Raw genomic sequence first — 15,546 nt, 5'->3', positions numbered from 1 at the left:
TCATTTGTGAAGGTCAGAAAATAACGATACTCGCCACGAGCATCAACACTCATTGGACCGCATACATCGGTATGTATTATTTCCAACAAGTCAGTAGCTCGTTCCATTGTTCCAGAGAACGGAGTTTTAGTCATCTTGCCCCTAAGGCACGGTTCGCAAGCATCAAATGATTCATAAGCAACTGATTCCAAAAGTCCATCCTTATGGAGTTTCTTCATGCGCTTTACACCGATATGACCCGAACGACAGTGCCACAAATAAGTTGCACTATCATTATCAACTTTGCATCTTTTGGCATCAATATTATGAATATGTGTATCACTATGATCGAGATCCAACAAACTATTTTCATTGGGTGTATGACCATCGAAGGTTTTATTCATGTAAACAGAATAACAATTATTCTCTGACTTTAAATGAATAACCGTATTGCAATAAACATGATCAAATCATATTCATGCTCAACGCAAACGCCAAATAACATTTATTTAGGTTCAACACTAATCTTGAAAGTATAGGGAGTGTGCGATGATGATCATATCAATCTTGGAACCACTTCCAATACACATCATCACTTCACCCTCAACTAGTCTCTATTTATTCTATAACTCATGTTTCGAGTTACTAAGTATTAGCAACCGAACAAGTATCAAATACCTAGGGGCTACTATAAACACTAGTAAGGTACACATCAATAACCTGTATATCAAATATACCCTTGTTCACTCTACCATCCTTCTTATCCACCAAATATTCAGGGATTTTCCGCTTCTAGTGACCATTTCCTTTGCAGTAGAAACACTCAGTTTCAGGTTTTGGTCCAGTTTTGGGCTTCTTCACGGGAGTGATAACTTGCTTGCCATTCTACTTGAAGTTCCCTTTCTTTCCCTTTGCCTTTTTCTTGAAACTAGTGATCTTGTCAACCATCAACACTTGATGCTCTTTCTTGATTTCTACCTTCGTCGATTTCAACATCACGAAGAGCTCGGGGATCGATTTCGTCATCCCTTGCATAAAATAGTTCATCACGAAGTTCTAGTAACTTGGTGATGGTGACTAGAGAACTCTGTCAATAACTATCTTATCTGGAAGATTAACTCCCACTTGATTCAAGCGATTGTAGTACCCAGACAATCTGAGCACATGCTCACTAGTTGAGCGATTCTCCTCCATCTTTTAGCTATAGAACTTGTTGGAGACTTCATATCTCTCAACTCGGGTATTTGCTTGAAATATTAACTTCAACTCCTGGAACATCTCATATGGTCCATGACGTTCAAAACGTCTTTGAAGTCCCGGTTCTAAGCCGTTAAGCATGGTGCACTAAACTATCAAGTAGTCATCATATTGAGCTAGCTAAACGTTCATAACGTCAGCATTTGCTCCTGCAATAGGTCTATCACCTAGCGGTGCATCAAGGACATAATTCTTCTGTGCATCAATGAGGATAAACCTCAGACCACAGACCCAATCCGCATCATTGCTACTATCATTTTTCAACATAGTTTTTCTCTAGGAACATATCAAAATAAACACAGGGAAGCAACAACACGAGCTATTGATCTACAACATAATTTGCAAAATACTATGAGGACTAAGTTCTTGATAAATTAAAGTTCAATTAATCATATTACTTAAGAACTCCCACTTAGATAGACATCCCTCTAATCATCTAAGTGATCACGTGATCCAAATCAACTAAACCATGTACGATCATCACGTGAGATGGAGTAGTTTTCAATGGTGAACATCACTATGTTGATCATATCTACTATATGATTCACGCTTGACCTTTCGGTCTCAGTGTTCCGAGGCCATATCTGTATATGCTAGGCTCGTCAAGTTTAACCTGAGTATTCAGCGTGTGCAACTATTTTGCACCCGTTGTATTTGAACGTAGAGCCTATCACACCTAATCATCACGTGGTGTCTCAGCATGAAGAACGTTCGCAACGGTTCATACTCAAGGAGAACACTTATACCTTGAAATTTAGTGAGAGATCATCTTATAAAGCTACCGCCGAACTAAGCAAAATAAGATGTATAAAAGATAAACATCACATGCAATCAAAATATGTGACATGATATGACCATCATCATCTTGTGCCTTTTGATCTCCATCTCCAAAGTACTATCATGATCTCCATTGTCACCGGCATGGCACCATGATCTCCATCATCTTGATTTATATCAATGTGTCGTCACATGGTCGTCTCGCCAACTATTGCTCTTGGAACTATTGCTATCGCATAGCGATAAAGTAAAGCAATTATTTGGCGATTGCATCTTATGCAATAAAGAGACAACCATAAGGCTTCTACCAGTTGCCGATAACTTCAACAAAACATGATCATCTCATACAAAAACTTATATCTCATCACGTCTTGACCATATCACATCACAACATGCCCTGCAAAAACAAGTTAGACGTTGTCGGTGTCAAAACCGGCGGATCTCGGGTAGGGGGTCCTGAACTGTGCGTCTAGGCGGATGGTAACAGGAGACAAGGGAAACGATGTTTTTACCCAGGTTCGGGCCCTCTCGGTGGAGGTAAAACCCTACTCCTGCTTGATTAATATTGATGGTATGGGTATTACAAGAGTTGATCTACCACGAGATCAGAGAGGCTAAACCCTAGAAGCTAGCCTATGGTATGATTGTTGTTCGTCCTACGGACTAAAACTCTCCGGTTTATATAGACACCGGAGAGGGCTAGGGTTACACAGAGTCAGTTACAATGGGAGGAGATCTTCATATCATATCGCCAAGCTTGCCTTCTACGCCAAGGAAAGGCCCTATCCAGACACGGGACGGAGTCTTCAATCTTGTATCTTCATAGTCCGGGAGTCCGGCCAAAGGTCATAGTCCGGCCATCCGGACACCCCCTAATCCAGGACTCCCTCAGTAGCCCCTGAACCAAGCTTCAATGACGACGAGTCCGACGCGTAAATTGTCTTCGGCATTGAAAGGCGGGTTCCTCCTCCGAATACTTCATAGAAGATGTTGGAACACAAGGATAGTTTCCAGCTCTGCAAAAATAAGTCCCACATGCTAGCGTAGAGAGAATAATATTTACACAAATCTAATCTGCTGACGTATTCCGCAGCGTGACATCATGCCACGGCCTAGCCTTTATTCATTTTTACCGTTCCACCTCAACGCGCTTAGCGAGGCGGTTTTCTTGGCACGTCTTGTCGAAGCAGAGATCATGTCCCCTTATTCTGGGATTCTCATCAATACGGGCGTGTGTAACCCAACCGCGCCATTTGGTATGACTCTCTGACTAAAAGAGAGTCCCAAACGGTTACGGGGAGGGCTCTTGGTATTCAACTCCTTTATAAAGAGACCAAGGCTCGACTCCCTCTTCCTTCAATCCAATCAAATCCGCCCCTCGCCTCGAGTTCCAACACTCAAGGTTTCTAGTTTTAGGCGCTTCCGACCTCCGACGATGTCTGGCTCCAACCTTCAAGGCCGGTGGGTGCCTTCCTCCGTTACGGAAGAAGACGTGCAAAAGCTGAGAGATGCCAGGTATCTAACCAGCGAAATCTCGCATAGGCTGCCTGCTCAAGGGCAGGCCATTCCTTCTCCTCAGCCCGGTGAGAGCGTGGTGTTCACATCTCACTTCCTTCGGGGGTTAGGTTTCCTGATTGATCCCTTTGTGAGGGGGCTGATGTTCTATTATGGGCTAGAATTTCACGACCTAGCTCCGGAGTCCATCCTCCAAATTTCATTGTTTATCGTAGTGTGCGAAGCCTTCCTCCATGTCACCCCTCACTTCGGATTGTGGCTTAAAACCTTCAAAGTAGAGCCGAATATGATCGAGGGGCAGCACGCCGAGTGCGGAAGAGCTATCATAAGCAAGATAGCCGGCGCTCCATGGCTTGAGGGCACTTTCCAAGAAGAGTTCGGCTTATGGCAACGGGACTGGTTTTATATCACAGCCCCCAGGGGCGCCACATGGGTGGCGCCTCTTGCTTTTCGCTCGGGTCCCCCGCCACGCCGAGCGTCATGGGTCAATGAAGGGCTTATCTGGGGCCCGTCCAAAGACGTGCCCCTACTGCAGGACCGCATTCGAGATCTCCTAGAAAGAGATATTAACCTGACCGTAGTGGCGCAAGTTATGCTGATTCGCCGCACGCTGCCCTGCAAATGTCGTCCCCTCCTCCCGTGGGAATTTAATCCGGAGGGACCGCGAGTCCTCCAACATTTTATGGGCGCAACGCCCATGGAGATGTACAAATTGTTCTTCGGACCACAAACAAGGTGTCCGGATATCCGAGGACGCAGGTATGAGCTGCAATCGCCAAGATGTTAAGGTAAGCAGCCCCATATTTGGACACACCATCCGTATTTTCATCATAAAGCTGCCCTTTAACAGAGCTATCCTTTGAACAGGAGTGGATAGCGAAGGCAAAGCTTATCAGGTGTCCAGCCCCCCTGCTCGAGACCGTGCTAGACCCCGTGTTAACCAGGATGCTGCAGATTATGTTTTCAGCAAAGGGCGAAGAGGGGAACCAAGGAGCTGCCGCCTCCACGAAGGAGACTGTCAAGAAGGGAGGGATCGAGAATTCCCCCAACCTGGGAAAGAAAAGGAGTGCCTCTGAAGACCCGGAGGAGATGGCCTCGAAACGGGGGAAGAAATCTTTGTCAGAGGATCCGGCGCCGGAGACTGCCCCGGATGCATTGCACCCTCAAAGGATCAACTTTCCTCCGAGCCGTAAGTAAAGAGAGGGGCTCAAAAATTAGTGGCATCCCTGTTTTATTTCTGAGGAAGATAAGCGAAATTTTACCTTGCAGTTCGGATCTTGACCCTTCTCAGCAGAGCTCGTCTTCAGGGGATCTCCGTCCAGAGATGATAGAGAGCAAAACGCCTCCCCTAGCTACACCGACTTACGAGGCAGGCGACCCTGAGGTGTCGTGCCGGCGGGTTTCTCCAAGTCCGGATCCTGAAAAAGGTCGTTGGGCTCGTCCGGTGCCCTCTGGTGCGCGGTCGGAGAGGCTGAGGGATCTGCTCGGGCGTGCATCCATCTCAAAAGAACACCGTGTGTTGATGAACATGGTGATAGGAAGGGTTGCATCCGCGGAAAGCGGATTGTACGAGGCCGCAAGGAGTTTACTGACAGGCTTTGAGGTACATGAAAAGGTGTACCTATTGGTAGAGTCGCATAGAATGCGCCCTGTATAAATAGTAGCCCCTGAGACTCTGTGTGTCGTCAAGAGTGATGGCGCACAGAGGATCAAAACCCCAGGTATAAAATGTTACCTTTTTACAAAGGTGGCGAGGCGTTCGGTGGTTAGCCGGACTGATGAATCTACCGAGTTAAAGCGGCAACTGGACATGGAAGATGCCGACATCGCGCTTGTAAATAAGCGCTAGACGAGGCACAAGGTATACTCCACAGATATCTGATAAGAGGAGTTCGATGCTCGTTTCTTACAATATATATATGTTTATTGCAGATAGTGCTGCTTCCGTGGAGAACCTTCAGGCGGAACTTGCCCGAGCCAAGGAGCAAGCTGGAAAAAGTGATGCGGCGGCCGTTAAGGCGGCTGAAGAGCTGAAAGCCGAACAGGCTGCTCACTGCCAGAGTAAGAAGGCAATAGCCGAGATGGCTGTAAAATTGAAGGATGTTGCCGACCGCTATGAATTTCTCGAACAAGAAAAAGGGGCAGCTCAGAAGGACCTTGAGAAGATCACTACCGAGGTCAAGGATGCTCGCTCTGCGATGAGAGCTATGAAGGAGGAGCTGCGTCAGGCCGGGGATATCACGGCTGGAAAGCCTTATATGCTGCGGATGAAGTTCAGGGATCCTAGGTATGCTCCGTTAGACCGGCAGTGGAGTGTGGAAAACACTTATCTGGATGTGGCAGCGAGTGCGGCTGACACAACCGAACACTTCCGAGGACGAGGCGACCATAATTTGGAAGAACTGTTTTGGTCGCAGTTCCACAAGCCAGAGCGCCCACTTTTAGTACCCGACCGTTTGGCCGCCTTTGCAGAGCTGAACAGGTTATCCGGACTCGCCATGAAGTATGTCGCGAGTCGCTTGTGGCCGGGGCAGATAGAGCCGAAAAGTTATTTTGGATTGGTGCAGCAGTTCCTTGGTTCTGTGCCGCATGTCGATGTACTGAAGAGGTCGGCGTGTATAGAGGGTGCACAAATGGCTCTTGCCCGTGTCAAGACATACTGGGCGGATATGCAGGCCAGTGTTGTCGCATCCCAGGATTCGGACGAAGGCCGGGTATCTGCCGAGCACTACCTTGAGGAAGTTCTTCCGGACGCTTGTTTAATAGAAGCACAATGCTCGAAGGATGTTTTGTTCGAATAGCAGGTGCTATTCTAAAAGAAATATTTTTATAGAATATAAAAGCTTTTTATACTTGTGCTTGCAAGAAATATAATGCCTCCTGTGCGGCCGTTAATGTATATGTGTATATAACCTGAAAGATGGCAGTCGTTGGCTTCAGCCCCCACGCATATAATGCGGGGGTGTTCACAAAAAATGCGCCTTTTCACACTTAATCCAATGTCTTGGTCCTACAAAGGAGGTGATGGCACGGCAAACGAGGCAACCGGACTATAACGCTTTATCACTTTCACTTAGCCATAGGAGTTTGACATTGGGGCTACTCAATAGCCCCTGGAGGCACCGCGCTCTCCCGAATCTGGGGCGCGTGTGTGCCTGACCGGGAAGCGGTCCTTCGTTAATGCGAAGGAATCCTAGAGATTCCGAGAGTCATCGGGTGGTTGACCAGTATCTCGCTATATCATGACAGTCAGTTTTCGACTTTCTCTACTGAGGTGCTCGCCTGGCCGAACCGGGGCACAATCGCAGTAGTTGTCCTCATGCCGCATTAGCTGATAAAACGGAACGTAAGGCAGCAAAACACAGGAGCCGGGCAAACCCAACATTTGACCAAAGACATGATTCGGAGTTGATGCATATAAGGCCTAACTCGCGACGCCGAACACTCCCTAAGGTATTCGGTCTTTATGAAGACGGGCCGAAACAGAGCCCTTGTTAAAAAAGCCCCTTGTGTCTAGGTACGCGCAAAATTCTGGCGTGGCCACATGCCAAAACGCCAGTCTCCTCGGTTATGACGAAAACCGGGGGATGTTTTCAACAAGATACAGTAAAAAAGGTTTACACAGGGTCTTAATCTAAAAAGAATCCTTAGAACGGGTCCCTACTGCACGTTTGCGCCTGTGTCTCCGTTGTGCCATATCCTGGACGGGCGTAGCATGGTGTTCGTCTGCGAAAAAGAGGAACTTTAGTAAATAGGCGTGCGAGAAATCTATATTAGAATAAACAGGATATAGTTGGAGCAACAAGGGAGCCGCATTGTCTCCTGGCGTGAATACGCGGAGCCCCTTGTACAGGGTTGTGCGGCTATTAAGTCCATGTGTGTTGACGCCGGACTCGTCTAGCCGTGTCTGGGCTAGATTAGTGTGCGGCTGTCCAAGCAGCCGCACCCTTACCTGTATTTGGGGGGTCAATTGTCATTCCCCTGTGATGAGATGATGCCTCGTGGGCCGGGCATTTTAAGTGTAAGGGATGCATAATGTGGTATTGCGTCAAAGCGGGTGAAAGCTTCACGTCCCAGTAGTGCTTGATAATGACTTACAAATGGGGCGATGTGGAAGGTTAGCTTTTCACTTCGGAAGTTGTTGGGTGAGCCGAACTTGATTTCTAATGAAAGGGAACCCATAGTCTGGGTATCTGGACCTGGCGTGGCTCCTCGAAAGGAAGTTTTGCCGCGGCGTATTAGCGCTAGGTTTACCCCTAGTTTGTGGATTGTGTCCTGATATAACAGGTTTAAGTCACTACCACCGTCCATAAGGACTCGTGTAAATTGTAGTCCGTCAATAACCAGATTCAAGACCAAGGCAGTCCAGCCTGCGTTCCGGGCCCCTCTGGAGTAATCCCGATGGTCAAAGGTGATTGGTTGTAACAACCAGTGGCGGTGCTCCTCTGGGGCTGGCTGTATGGTGCGTGTCTTCATAAGCGCCGTTCTGTTTTGCCCTTTTGTCATATGAAGTGAATTTACTGTTTTGACTTCTTGTGGGAACTTCTTTTGTTCTCCGGTGTTCTGCTTGTGGGGCGCGTCATCATCCTTGCTTGGTGTGTGGAGCCCCTTGTGTTCGGCATTGAGTTTACCGGACTGCTTGAAAACCCAACAATCTCTGTGGGTGTGGTTTGCAGGCCTCCCGGGGGTGCTGTGGATTTGACATATTTTATCCAGGATTTTGTTGAGGTTAGACAGCTCGTCCTTGTCATCTTTGGGCGGCGGCTTTTTCTGATTTTGCCGAGAGCTTTTGAATCCGGCATTGACTGCCGTGCTCGTTGGGTTGTTGTCCTTGATTCGGTGTTGTTCTTTGTTACGGCGCGGTTTCCCGTTTCCATCTCTAGGTTCGGATGTACTCGGGTCACTGGTGCTGCTTCTTGCCAACCAGCTATCCTCTCCTACGCAAAAGTGGGTCATGAGGCTTGTTAATGCGACCATCGTTCTTGGCTTTTCTTGGCCGAGGTGTCTGGCGAGCCATTCGTCTCGGACGCTATGTTTGAAAGCTGCTAGGGCCTCAGCGTCCGGACAGTCGACTATCTGATTCTTTTTAGTAAGGAATCTGTTCCAGAGTTTCCGGGCTGACTCTCCGGGTTGCTGAGTTATATGACTCAGATCATCTGCATCCGGAGGTCGGGCATAGGTCCCTTGAAAATTTGCCCGGAAAGCCTCCTCGAGCACTTCCCAACTTCCTATGGTGTTTTCGGGAAGGCTTTTAAGCCAATGCTGGGCTGGCCCTTTGAGCTTGAGGGGTAAGTATTTGATGGCATGAAGGTCATCTCCTCTGGCCATGTGTATGTGGAGGATATAATCCTCTATCCAGACTCCGGGGTCTGTTGTTCCGTCGTATGATTCTATGTTCACGGGCTTGAATCCCGCTGGAAATTCGTGATCCAGCACCTCATCGATAAAACATAAGGGATGTGCGGCGCCCCTATATGCAGGTGTGCCGCGATGTTCGGGTATTTTTTGCATTGTATTGCTCGCTGGAGCTTGCTTTCTTGGGCCATAGATGGATCTGGTTGGGCAGGTTGTTTGATGCGAATCCTTAGGGGGATCGCTCGCCGGATTGAGTGCGGCGCCCTCTGTCGCTTTAGATCGATCGTTGGGTCGTCTATCCGACCTGGTGGCTTCCTTGTTTTTCGACTGTGGGGGCTTTATGGCCTCTTCATCAAATTCCGGTAGTAGTTTCCGCTTCGGGTAGCTCTTTGTGTGACGACTGTTGCCGTACTTGTGTGCAGTATCCAGTACTTTGTTCCATCTGATCCTGAGTGCATCTTCTGCTATTTTGATCCTCCGCTTCTGCTTTTTTAGGCTACATGCAGTGGCGACGAGCCTTTGGTGGAGGTTCTGATGTTCCAGCAATTTTTCCGGCATGAGGTCGTCTGGACTATTATCTTTTCCGGGGATTTGTTGTTTGGACGGTTGCTCAATGGCATGTTCGTCTTACGTTGATTTGCCCTACTCTATGGCTGGGTCTTTGTCGAGGTGGGGCTTTGTGTGGCGCTTGCGTCGCTGCTTTGATTGTTTTTCGAGGGAACGATCCCTGTTTGCGCCCTTTCGATCCTCGTTATTATCCCTTTTGGGTGTGTCCACCATGTATACATCGTATGACGAGGTGGCTTCCCAGTTCCCTATAGGTGCTGGTTCTTGGTCGTCTCTTTCATCGGCGTCCATATCGTTGATGTCTTCGGAGTCAAAGTCGAGCATGTCGATTGAATCGTCGACAGTGGCTACAAAGTGGGTGGTGGGTGGGTTTCGAATTTCTTCGTCGCCCGTATCCCAACCCTGCTGACCATAGTCCGACCAGGGCTCTCCTGACAAAGAGAGAGATTTTAGAGAGTTCAGGATATCGCCAAAGGGCGAGTGCTGAAAGACGTCCGCGGCAGTGAACTCCATGATCGGAGCCCTATCAGGTTCGATCGGAAGGGGTGCGGAAGATACGGAGTCCGGTACGGAGTCCGGCACCTTGGAGTCACGGGCCTTGCAAAGGACTAGGCTGGTATTCGGCTCTATCGCCGTAGAGATTGCGGCTCCTGGGGCGGTGTCCAACCATCCGTCCCTGGTTAGCGCAGTCGGCTCCGAGCTAATAGTCGGAGCGGACTCCTGAGCGGCACTCTGGGCGCTGTCCAGCGGTAGAGCTAGATCATGCCCATCGAGACAGTGCGGCGCGCTCGATCGTGGCTCAAATCCGTCGAAGATCAAGTCCCCGCGAATGTCGGCCATGTAGTTTAAGCTTCCAAACCTGACCTGATGGCCAGTTGGCCCGCAGTGCAAAGCCGGCGAATACGAAGATCTGTCCGGGGAGAAAAGTCTTGCCCTGGACTGCGTCATGGTTGATGATCGAAGAAGCCATAGGGCCTGAAGGCGACGACACAGAGGAACTCTCAATGAAAGCACCAATGTCGGTGTCAAAACTGGCAGATCTCGGGTAGGGAGTCCCGAACTGTGTGTGTAGGAGGATGGTAACAGGAGACAAGGGACACGATGTTTTTACCCAGGTTCGGGCCCTCTCGGTGGAGGTAAAACCCTACTCCTGCTTGATTAATATTGATGGTATGGGTATTACAAGAGTTGATCTACCACGAGATCAGAGAGGCTAAACCCTAGAAGCTAGCCTATGGTATGATTGTTGTTCGTCCTACGGACTAAATCTCTCCGGTTTATATAGACAACGGAGAGGGCTAGGGTTACACAGAGTCAGTTACAATGGGAGGAGATCTTCATATCGTATCGCCAAGCTTTCCTTCCATGCCAAGGAAAGTCCCTATTCGGACACGGGACAGAGTCTTCGATCTTGTATCTTCATAGTCCGGGAGTCCGGCCAAAGGTCATAGTACGCCCATCCGGACACCCCCTAATCCAGGACTCCCTCAGACGTCCTCTACTTTGTTGTTGCAAGTTTTAAGTGGCTGCTATGGGCTGAGCAAAAACCGTTCTTACCTATGCATCAAGACCACAACGATAGTTCGTCAAGTTAGTGCTGTTTTAACATTCTCAAGGACCGGGCGTAGCCACACTCGGTTCAACTAAAGTTGGAGAAACTGACACCCGCTAGTCACTTGCGTGCAAAGCACGGCGGTAAAACCAGTCTCGCGTAAGCGTACGTGTAATGTCGGTTCGGGCCACTTCATCCAACAATACCGCCGAACCAAAGTATGACATGCTGGTAAGCAGTATGACTTGTATTGCCTACAACTCAGTTGTGTTCTACTCGTGCATATAACATCTACGCATAAAACCTGGCTCAGATGCCACTGTTGGGGAACGTAGTAATTTCAAAAAAATTCCTACGCACACGCAAGATCATGGTGATGCATAGCAACGAGAGGGGAGAGTGTTGTCCATGTACCCTCATAGACCGAAAGCGGAAGCGTTAGCACAACGCGGTTGATGTAGTCGTACATCTTCACGGCCCAACCGATCAAGCACCAAAAGCACGGCACCTCTGAGTTCTTGCACACGTTTAGCTCGATGACGTCCCTCGAACTCCGATCCAGCCGAGTGTCGAGGGAGAGTTCCGTCAGCACGACGGCATGGTGACGATGATGATGTTCTACTGATGCAGGGCTTCTCCTAAGCACCGCTATGATATTATCGAGGTGGAATATGGTGGAGGGGGGCACCGCACACGGCTAATAGATCTCAAGGATAAATTGTTGTTATGTCAAGAGGTGCCCCCTGCCCCCGTATATAAAGGAGCAAGGGGGAGGGGGCGGCCAGCCAGGAGGGGGCGCGCCAGGAGGAGTCCTACTCCCACCGGGAGTAGGACTCCCTCCTTTCCTTGTCCAAGTAGGAGAGGGGGAAGGAAGGGAGAGAGAGGAGGAAGGAAAGGGGGGCGCCCCCCTCCTTGTCCTATTCGGACTAGAGGGGGAGGGGCGCGCGGCCTGCTCTAGCCGCCCCTCCTCTTCTCCACTTTGGGCCCATGAGGCCCATTACCCCCCCCCCCGGGGGCTTCCGGTAACCCCCCGGTACTCCGGTATATATCCGATAACCCCCGAAACCATTCCGGTGTCCGAATATAGTCGTCCAATATATCAATCTTCATGTCTCGACCATTTCGAGACTCCTCTTCATGTCCGTGATCACATCCGGGACTCCAAACTATCTTCGGTACATCAAAACACATGAACTCATAATATAACTATCATCTAACTTTAAGCGTGCTGACCCTACGGGTTCGAGAACAATGTAGACATGACCGAGACACGTCTCCGGTCAATAACCAATAGCGGAACCTGGATGCTCATATTGGCTCCTACATATTCTACGAAGATCTTTATCGGTCAAACCGCATAACAACATATGTTGTTCCCTTTGTCATTGGTATGTTACTTGCCCGAGATTCAATCGTCGGTATCTCAATACCTAGTTCAATCTCGTTACCGGCAAGTCTCTTTACTCGTTATGTAATGCATCATCCCGCAACTAACTCATTAGTCACATTGCTTGCAAGGCTTATAGTGATGTGCATTACCCAGAGGGCCCAGAGATACCTCTCCAACAATCGGAGTGACGAATCCTAATCTCGAAATACGCCAACTCAACATGTACCTTCGGAGACACCTGTAGAGCTCCTTTATAATCACCCAGTTACGTTGTGACGTTTGGTAGCACACAAAGTGTTCCTCCGGTAAACGGGAGTTGCATAATCTCATAGTCATAGGAACATGTATAAGTCGTGAAGAAAGCAATAGCAACATACTAAACGATCAAGTGCTAAGCTAACGGAATGGGTCAAGTCAATCACATCATTCTCCTAATGATGTGATCATGCTAATCAAATGACAACTCATGTCTATGGCTAGGAAACACAACCATCGTTGATTAACGAGCTAGTCAAGTAGAGGCATACTAGTGACACTATGTTTGCCTATGTATTCACACATGTATTATGTTTCCGGTTAATACAATTCTAGCATGAATTATAAACATTTATCATGAAATAAGGAAATAAATAATAACTTTATTATTGCCTCTAGGGCATATTTCCTTCACGTGGGGCATGCACACGATGGTGTTGAGTTCTTGGAGGGATCTTTCCAGGGATCGAGAAGCTCGCGACTATCCAGATCAGGAAGAATTGACACGGAAGGATTCATATTAAACTTGATTAGTAAAAGTTGCCAGATCGGCAAGACCCACTACGGAAGGATCTGCATTAACTCTAGTTTCATCAAAGAGACATTATGATCACACAGCCATGGACGATCCATACAATTTTTGATTAATCTGTGTGGGCTATCAATCGAAGATCTACTCTACACCGAAGACAAATTAGAAAAGAAAAAGGGAAAAAAGCTACGATCATGACCCGGACAAGGACTTGGTCATGGCTGCAGCCTCGTCTCGCTCCGTTGAGCCGCCACGGTCTCTTCTGCTGCCGCGGCCTCGGCTGCGAGCAGCCGGCCTCTGACGAATATCTGCTGGGCCTGCCTCCCATGAGTGGCCATCGCGCCTTGCCTCCCGTTTGAGCCACTGTGGCCTCGCCCTGCTGGCCGGTGTGCTTTCGCCGCTGTGACGCGCTACGCCTCATGGCGAGCTGCCTGCTTTCATGGCCTCGCTTCCGCGGCCGTAGCCGCCCCATCGTCCGTTCCGAATCAACCCTGCAGTTTCAAACCAAGTCAATTCTGAGTTGCTGCGGTCTAACTTCTAGTCATCGGTGTTGACTTCTGGGGCCGCCGTCACCACACCTTGTAATCGCCCAAGGTACCACGTTTGTATTGTTGCTCGCCCCTGTGGCTCTGAGTCGGCCTTGTTTTTTCTGCGGGTCGCCGTGGGCAAGTCACCTTCCACTACTGCGACCGCGGCCGCCCGTTTCTACAGCTGTCGTGCCATGCCGCTAGCTCACTACCACTGCCGGGTCCGTGTGCTCTGGCCATTGTTGGGTCTGCTCCGCTTCCCCGCACCGGTTCTCCTCCGCTGAGCTATCCACGCGCTGGGGATCCTCAGCCTCTAAGTTGCCACTTCAAAACGCCGGATTCCACCTCTGCCTCGGTCGCCGAGATGCCGTTGTCCCCAAGATCGTCTTGAGCTACGGCGCGCCCTGCCTCCGATACCAGTCTACGTCGTGGCCGCCTCGAGCTTCATGCGTGTTAAGCTGCTCATGCTGCTCCTTCCATCTCAAGTAGCGGAGTTAAGTCGTTGCATGAAGTGTTGGGGAACGTAGTAATTTCAAATTTTTCCTACGCACACACAGGATCATGGTGATGTTGGAAATATGCCCTAGAGGCAATAATAAATTAGTTATTATTATATTTCCTTGTTCATGATAATCGTTTATTATCCATGCTATAATTGTATTGATAGGAAACTCAGATACATGTGTGGATACATAGACAACGCCATGTCCCTAGTAAGCCTCTAGTTGACTAGCTCGTTGATCAATAGATGGTTACGGTTTCCTGACCATGGACATTGGATGTCGTTGATAACGGGATCACATCATTAGGAGAATGATGTGATGGACAAGACCCAATCCTAAGCCTAGCACAAAGATCGTAGTTCATATGCTAAAGCTTTTCTAATGTCAAGTATCATTTCCTTAGACCATGAGATTGTGCAACTCCCGGATACCGTAGGAATGCTTTGGGTGTACCAAACGTCACAACGTAACTGGGTGGCTATAAAGGTGCACTACAGGTATCTCCGAAAGTGTCTGTTGGGTTGGCACGAATCGAGACCGGGATTTGTCACTCCGGTTAACGGAGAGGTATCTCTGGGCCCACTCGGTAGGACATCATCATAATGTGCACAATGTGACCAAGGGGTTGATCACGGGATGATGTGTTACGGAATGAGTAAAGAGACTTGCCGGTAACGAGATTGAACAAGGTATCGGTATACCGACGATCAAATCTCGGGCAAGTACAATACCCTTAGACAAAGGGAATTGTATACGGGATTGATTGAGTCCTTGACATCATGGTTCATTCGATGAGATCATCGTGGAACATGTGGGAGCCAACATGGGTATCCAGATCCCGTTGTTGGTTATTGACCGGAGAACGTCTCGGTCATGTCTGCATGATTCCCGAACCCGTAGGGTCTACACACTTAAGGTTCGATGAAGCTAGGGTTATAAAGGAAGTTTGTATGTGGTTACCAAATGTTGTTCGGAGTCCCGGATGAGATCCTGGACGTCACGAGGAGTTCCGGAATGGTCCGAAGGTAAAGAATTATATATGGGAAGTCCTGTTTTGGTCACCAGAAAAGTTTCGGGTTTTATCGGTAATGTACCGGGACCACCGGGAGGGTCCCGAGGGTCCACCAAGTGGGGCCACCATCCTCGGAGGGCTGCATGGGCCAAGTGTGGGAGGGGACCAGCCCCAGGTGGGCTGGTGCGCCCCCCCAAGAGGCCCATGCGCCAAGAGATAAGGGAAAGGGAGAGTCCTAAAAGGGGAAGGCACCTCCTAGGTGCCTTAGGGAGGATGGACTCCTCCCTGGCCGCACCCTTCCTTGGAGGAAGGGCCAAGGCTGCGC

Source organism: Triticum dicoccoides, chromosome 3B (assembly GCF_002162155.2).
Source record: "Triticum dicoccoides isolate Atlit2015 ecotype Zavitan chromosome 3B, WEW_v2.0, whole genome shotgun sequence".
Classification (NCBI taxonomy): domain Eukaryota; kingdom Viridiplantae; phylum Streptophyta; class Magnoliopsida; order Poales; family Poaceae; genus Triticum; species Triticum dicoccoides.
This window is presented reverse-complemented; position numbering follows the sequence as displayed.